Source organism: Calypte anna, chromosome 1, assembly GCF_003957555.1.
Source record: "Calypte anna isolate BGI_N300 chromosome 1, bCalAnn1_v1.p, whole genome shotgun sequence".
Lineage (NCBI taxonomy): Eukaryota > Metazoa > Chordata > Aves > Apodiformes > Trochilidae > Calypte > Calypte anna.
The window spans coordinates 14,648,777-14,656,932 of record NC_044244.1 but is presented as its reverse complement, the minus strand read 5'-3'; positions in this window follow the sequence as shown (position 1 = coordinate 14,656,932).

Below are 8,156 nucleotides of genomic sequence, written 5' to 3'. Positions count from 1 at the left end.
GCGGGGCGCCGGGGCCCTGTCTGCCCGCCGCGGCTGGAGAGCAGAGCCGGGAACGGCCCGGGGGCTGAGCCCTTCCAGCCCTTAGTAAGTTGCACAGCCCATGTGAAAGAGGGGCTGCAACTCCACTCTGCTCTGCAGGGCTCCATGTGCAGGCGGATCGGAATCCCAGGAACTGCAGCTTCCTGCCGCCAGAGGTCCGCAGCAGTAATACAGAGATGGAACGTGTTCAGGCGGAACACAGGGGAAGACAGGTATCGACAAGACCTTGAGAAGCTATGAGTTATTGAGCAATCGTTTAAATTGTTCGTATGTCTTCAAAAGCAAAGTCGAAAAGCACTATAGCCTGGCGGGCAGTGATAATGCTGTTGTGCACACTATGAATATAAAAGCAGGCAATGCTTGGAAAGAGGCAGCATCTTGTAGGTTAACTGAGAGGAAAATCTTTTAAGGCAGTGGTCTATGCTAGTAGAGAAAGAGATTTTAAACTCAGAAGCCCTGAGGTCAAGACCTAGAGTGAAGAAAGTAAGAGGGCTTATTTATGCTGAAAATCTGTTCTTTTCCCTTGTGTTGGTGGAGCTAATGGGCACTGCTTCTCACCAGAAACATAACCCCTTAGTACAGAATTGTTAGCTATTCTCTCCAAATTTTTTCTTTATAATTGCAGCAATTCATTCTCTGTGCCAGTGTCCTTTGTACTTTGGTATCAGTGCTGCTACTAAAAATGACTTACAAACTCAGTTATTAGGACATTATATTATGCTACTGCTACCATGCCTGCAAGCTCAGAAGTTGCTAAGCCAACCTGGACATCTTCTTACAGCCAAAAGGTGAGCTCTCCAATACCTTTTGAGAAGTACTAACACCTTAGGTGATATCAAAATGATCATTCAAGAAAAAGCATTCCACGTAAGATCTCTGTTTAAATTAAAGACATACCAAACATTTATATTCATAGATAAGAGACTGAAAAGAGAGACTGTATTTTTTGAAATGAAGCTAGCAAATAAAACCCACTCTGCAGAAACAAAGGAAGCAATGAGTTTCACAGTATTAATAGATTTGCTCTCTTCAGTGGTTTAGAAGACAAGGTACATCAATGGCAAAAGAATCTCAGGTAGCATGCCGAAGTGTACCCATTTAAAGAAAACAACTGTTTGGAATCTACAGCATTTGAGAACAAAGGGAACCTGAAAATTATAAAATAGCGTGAACAGATTCAAAGAGTTCTTTGGTTTTTAGTGATTGGCAGACAAGGTTTCAAGGAAAGAAAGAAGATATAGCAATATACCAGTGTTGGCACTGAATTCTGATCAGCCTGTTGTCTGTTGTGATCATTTCAGCAACTGTAATAACAGGGTCACAGTGTCAGAAAGAAGGAGATAGGAGAACAGTACTACACAAGATAAATAAACAAACCAAAAGCATGTTTATCTGTACATTTGTTCCCTCATCTTAGAAACAGCAGACAGCTTTAGCTGCAGCAGTTAAAGCTCTTATATTGACGTGCCAGTGTCCATAAAGTATAATCCAGCAGTCAGGGATTTTGCTGGCTAAGCTCTGTTTTCCCTTGAAATGTTCTCAGCATTGAGGTCTGGAAAGAGCAACAGACAGATCTGGTTATTAGCTGTGCATCAGAGATGCTCAACAGATGTTCTTACAGGCTATGAACTAAATCCTGTCTGCTCACAGACAAAAATGGTTTTGGTATTAGTGCTCAGCACCTCATCGAGATGCCTCTTACAGAGAAGAAATGACGCTGGACAAAATTGCAGCTTTGCACGATTATAGTAATGTTTTTAACTACAGATCTCTATAGGACCTTATGAGGGAAAGTGTAGTGGTCATTTTTCAGAACTTAAAAAAAATGGAGAAAATTATGTATTGATAATGCTTTGCATTATACCAATACTACATATATACAACTCTAAAGCATCATAACAGTGATTATGCTACATCCACCAAATACCAGACTATTCTGATTCAGACTGTGCCTTTCCTTATACACCGCTGTGCTTGTTTTCTGCTCTCCTGATGACACCTCAGTGGTGGCAGCTGACAAGCATCTGCCATCACCTTCAGTAGCCTGAAAGGAACCGGGAAGAAAGAAATCCAGCTGTCAACTGAAAGCCACACAAGCGAGCCAGGGGGCTGCCCTTCAGCTGCTGCTTTATACAAATTTGTTTCACTACACTATTCAACAAGTTCCCAAAGCCCCCTGAGACTTGAGTGCTGTCATCTATGTAAAAATGCAACTACCTCGCAAAAAAAAAAAAACCAAAAACACAAACCACCAAAACCCACCAAAAACCGGTGGTTTTTAACACTGGTGATTTCTGAAGTCCTTTGATGTGTGCAGAGAGAGGAAACCACGTAAGAATAGGCTGTAAAGCATATCGATGTCGAGGACAATAAGAACACCACAGACCAAACAAGAGGAGCAAATGTAAACACGCAGATTCCCACCCGGGCTTCACCGCGCTGCAGGGTTAAGGTGCTGGAAGCGGTATGCAGGATGCACACAGCAAAATTAAAAGCTTGCCTAAAGCACTTCAAGACCGAACCCAAGTCCCCATAATTTACTGCGACTACAGTCGCCTGCACAGGTGATTCACCACGGCTGAAAAGGAGCTTTGAAACTGCTGGCAAGAAAGAGCCAGAGAAGGGCCGTGCAGGTGGAGCGACCGGGGGTCGGTCGCCTCCGGCCGTGGGAACCTGGGGCAGCGGGAAGGGGATGAGGGGACAGGGACAGCGCTGGGGGGATGATGCGAGGCAGGGGCCAGAGAGGGAGAGCAATCGCTTTACCGGAATGTAGAGGCGTCGAGGTGGCATTTAGAAAGGAGAAAGAGGAGGAAACACAGGTGCAGAAGACTAAATAGGGAGATGAAGGAGTGGGAGTGGCTGGAAAGGGGGTGGAGGGGCAGAGAATCAGTCCTGGGGGCTGAGCGTTAAGGGCCGGGGTTGTGTGGGTAGATAGGCATAGGAGGGTACAGGGGGGGGGATAGCCGTGGGGGCTATGAGGATGGCGGGGGATAGCCGTAGGGGTTATGAGGGGGCGGGGAGCGCCCGTCAAGCAGAAAGGGCCCCTCAGCAGCCGCCGGGCACCGTAGCGGAGCAATGGGGGCGTCAGATCCCCTCGACCAATCGGGAGGAACCACGCTCGCAGGAACCGGAGCGATGGGGCGGCCGCCGCCGTGCATGTCCCCCCCCCCCCCCCGCCGGGCGCTGGGGGAAGCGGGGTGCTGCTGTCATCTGCCCCGAGTCTCCCCGAGTCTTCCGCTGCCCGCGGAAATCCTGTGCCGCAGTCCCGCTCGAGAAGGTTTTGGGTGGGCTCTCGGAGATGGACCCTCTGCGCTGCCGCCCACCACATGGCTGAGGCTCCCGCCCTTTTGCCTCAGGGGTGTCTGCCCCACGCCCCCCCCCCCCCAGGCGGCGGAGCTGTTTGATCACTGGAGGATTTCGGTGTTTATAGATCCCCCGCTGCAGCCAATACTTAGAACTGCCCTGTACAGCCACGGGTTGCCACGCGTGGCTCTGGCGGGGAAGTGGCCCCGAGGCGGGCGCTCGGGGGAGGCGCGGGCGGCAGCCGGGGAGCGGGGACCCGGGACCCGCAGTCCCGCCCTCCGTTCGCTTCACCCACCGGGGTGGAGTTACTGCCCTGCCGTATGTAGGAGCTGTGATTGCATTGCCAGGCAGCAATGGAAGCGGTTGTCTTGGTGGTGGTGGTGGTATTTATTTGCAGTCTTCCATTTTCTCGGTGAATCGAGCTGGTTTAAATAAAAACAAGATGGCAATGAGTGTGGCCTTGGTCTTTATTATGCATCGCTTTTCCAACTCAGCTCCACCTCTGGGCTTTTCAGAGATAGCTTTATATATGAACTTCATGACAAAATTTCATAGGCACTCGAAAAGCAGAACATTCTGGTTCAGTGAAAGGAAAAATATACTGAAGTTACTTAGGCTATCTGAATCCTATTCGCCATTAATTCATTGCATTAATAGTATGGCTTCTTTGTAATCCAAAATCATTTACCTCTAAAAGTCTTTGAAAAGTTAAACCAGTCCTGTTCTCTTGAACATTTCTGTGACAGGTTACATTTAAAATGCAAATTATACAGCTGCTTCATGAAGCTCACAAGGGAGCTGCAGTAAATTCTGTACGCAAGTGAGATACTGTGACAGCTGCTGTTAAAAATACTTGTATGATCTTTTTGGGTTTTTCCCTTTCCCAAGAATTTGATGCTGTTTGATACAGACAGATAACTGATTCAAAGTCCTGTCTTTTCATTCAGTGGAGATTTCCATGTGTTGTTGATAGATTGTATGGCTTCTGTGGGGAGGAAGGGAACATCAGTCACTGAGCTGAATTCCTGCCTAGATCACAAATGTCAAGTTAGTAATAAATCCTGATTTCTCACCACTTGGCTACTTTTAGTGATTCTATGATTACAAAGCAGAAATATTTTGATAACTGATTAAGTTGCAGAAGACCATTAATTGTCTAAACACTCTGCACAAGGCCAGCAACTATCTATCAGGATATGAAGACACATTAGTGTACATTGTGATGTGGTATTCTTTGATTTTTGTGTTCTGGTTTCCATTCTTTGGAGTGCAGGTTTCCTGGAAAAATAAAACCAAAACCAAAACAGTGACCATTAATAAATAGATCTCCCAAGTTTCAAGTTTTTCAAGTTGTATTCACAAGTAAACATATTTTATTTTACTCCTTTGCTACAAGTTTGCTGTGTCCCAGTGTAAAGCCTAGTCTTGAAAAGTATTACTAGTCTTAAAAATGTGGGTGGTAGGAAGGATTTGGACTTCTGAAGGGATACTGATTGAGATTGCTGCTACCAGGCATAGTGGAGGGGTATGAATGATTGCCTATAATAGAGGAAAAGTCATTGCTATTTGTTAATTTCATAAAAGACAATAAAGTCTTTCAGGGTTAGGAGAGGTCTGGCTAAGCCATATGTGAGGTCATGTTGGTACTAGAATATTAATAAATGATCAAAAGCTGGACATAGTCTTACTAATATTTTATCAAAATTTTTCTTGTTATGATTGTTGTGGTGTTACAAACATTCTAGTAGCATACATGTAAATCAATGCTAAGTCAGCAGAACAAGGTTCTCAGAATTTATTGTGAAATCTGTGTGCTTAAGTATGAACATTTGATTGTTTGGGTTTTATAATAAATAAATCTTTAGTTTTCTTGAAAAGAAATATGCTCTTGATGTTCTGCCAGGCCAAGCAGATTGTAAAAAAATCTAAGCAAATTGCTAGGAAAATTTTGCTGTATAAGATTATTGGTTTAATTTTAATAATAACATGAACCCCATGTTTTGGTGTTTGGTTGTTTTTTAATTATTTTTATTTTAGCATGCCTGTTTCCTTCTGTAGCAGTTTGAGCATGAGTGGTGAGAACTGAACCTAACAAATACAACTTTATAATTAAATCTAGTCTAAGTGTAATCTGGCAGTCACTAGTGTTTCAATTAATTTTCAGACACCTCTGCTAGGCAATTTGAAGGGGTCAGGATACTCTTACGTGAGTGCCTCAACATGCCCAGAATGTCCAATTTAAAGACATTAAAGTGATGTCTTTAAACAGACACTGTATTTCTGCAGAGACCTGCCCACCCAGTGGATGCAAACCCTGTAGCATACCTTTGGAGAGCCCTGGTTTATATTCAGTTTCCATTCCTGCATGGCAGTACCTCTTCTTCTGAACTCCTGTCAGATGGCAGTCCTTTGAGGATCATCTGACTAAGCCACAATTCCCACCTACAGCTTCCAACACCTACATAATCCCCAGTCCAGCTCTCTCTGCATCTGTGCTCAGTTTGTGCCATGTGAGTACCAGTGAACCTTCTGGAAACATTAAATCTTTTCATTGCCAGGGAAAAGATTTTCCTGCTTCTCTTCCCTCTCTCACCCTCTCAATCCCCAACTTCAAATAGACCCTGGCTTGCCTCAAGCTGTGGACCTTTTTCACTGTTTTCTGTTGCAGGCTGCTTACCTACAGGATATAGCGGAGTCTCTGAAGGGCCATCCAGATTGATGCTCAGACATCTACTCCCTTAACTCCACTCGCTGTTGAAATGCACTCCACACAGATGGTCAACAATGGAAAAATGCTTCCTGCCTTCTTTTGCCTGGAGGAACTCCCTCCATGATAATGTTTGAAAGCAAGAGGTATTTTCCAGGTTTGCTGCTGGCATTTCCAATGCTTGGCTGGGTTTCCATTCCTGCCACTACTGCCTGGTGGTCACAACACTTCCCTTCCATATGGCAAGGGGAGGTCTGGAAATTGAAAAGAAGCATTAATTTTTCTGGTTTCTCCTATCTGATAAAAATAAGTATTTGAGAGAAAAATAAAGCAGAGTTTATGTATTCCTCATCCCCCCTGGACAAATTCTATAAGAGTGATGTTGTAGTGTATAGCCAGTCACTGTGTGTGTCACAGGTACTAGTGACTACCGAGGAAAGAAGTCACATTTCCCTGTTATTTCACCATGCAAACTTTTTTACATCCGCAGATCCCTGAAACTTTATTCGTTTCAGTCTAAATGTACTTTGTCAGATTTCTAGTGATTTTGTGCTACTTCTGTTTTCCAGTTATATGAGAAAGAAACAACTTCTTCCAGCCAACAAAGTAATGAGGAGTAAAAGTTATTTTCAGCCTGTCTCACTTTTACTGACCAAGATTAACTAGATGAACCAATATTTTTTTCCAGGTCAATCTAAAATATAATATTTACATTTTCATTTCTTATAAAAAAGTAAAGGGAAACTATGAGGGCATACTATTTTCCTTTAAGAGACCAGTAGTTTGTACACTCCCTGAGATGCTGGAAGAGCTGGTTTCATATTGAGTTTGTGACCAGAGGACCAGAGCAAGCGGCTTCCATTGGATTTCTCTAACTGCCAGGCTTTGGTTGCTCTGCAGTGGATATTTCTGCTGCTACTTTCACTATTGTCCTCCAGTGGACACATTTTCTCTCCACTGGTTAATCTCCTCAAACTGAAGTTGTCATCCTTCTGTTCGTCAGGTTCTCCTTGATAATCTCAGTTTCAGAGGATTGTTTTGGGAGCTTGTGGAATTGACTGTTTTCCTTTTGTTCTTTAAATTATGGTCTACTGCGTTCTGATTTTAGCTTATCTGCTCCCCCCAAAAAAGCTAACAAACCAAACAAAGCAAGCAACAACACACACACACACACACACAGACACACACACGAAAGCCAAACCAAAACACAAAACCGAATAAAACCCCCCCACAACAAACCCAAACATACACCTTAGTTCCCAGACTCCAGTATGGGTTTCTGCACTGATAATAAAACATTTCTAAGCCAGTAGGCCACAAAGTTCTGCAGGAGCCAAAGAGATTTTCTGAGTTCAGGATAATTTTTAAACAACATCAATTTAACTTTTGCAGAAGAATATACTTTAACCTAGAGAAAAATACTTCAGATAATTTAGGCTGTCAGATATGGAAAATCTAACAATAGGGATTTAAAACAGAACATTGCCACAAATTGGGGGAATAAAAGTAGGACAATCTTTTCTTAGCACTTTCAACAGCACAGAGATCATTAGCAGAATAAAAGCACTGTTATGCCCTATTAACAGATACCATGGTGGAAAAAGCTTTCCACTGAGACACTTTATTATTTCATGTTGCAGGGTAGTGACTGTTGTGAAAAACTTGCCATCATCTTAGCTCTGTGTATATTGTCCTCATACAACTTGTACTTTCAAGGTATAACAGAATTTTAATCCCTGGTTTACTAAGGGAGTTCTTTCGTCTTTTATTTATTTGTCAAAGTATGGCCTGATGTTTTGAAACATGTTTTGGTTGACTTCTTAGAAGCATACAGGTAAATCTAATTTATCAACTACTTAAGTCCATTTTTTAATGGAGCTGAAAGGACCGTACCCTCTGGGCTGTATTCTGTGTACTTTATGAGTTTAGTTTTCTTGAAGAAAGTAATTGAACTTTCAATTTTTCAAAAACAAATCTATGGTGAAATTGTCTTTTGTGACTAATGTGAAGCTGCTTGGTTTGACTGGCTTGAAAGCATCAGTTCTCCAAGAAGCAAACCTTTCCATGTAGCTAAAATGGTGAGATGTGCAAAGCAGATAGAATCATA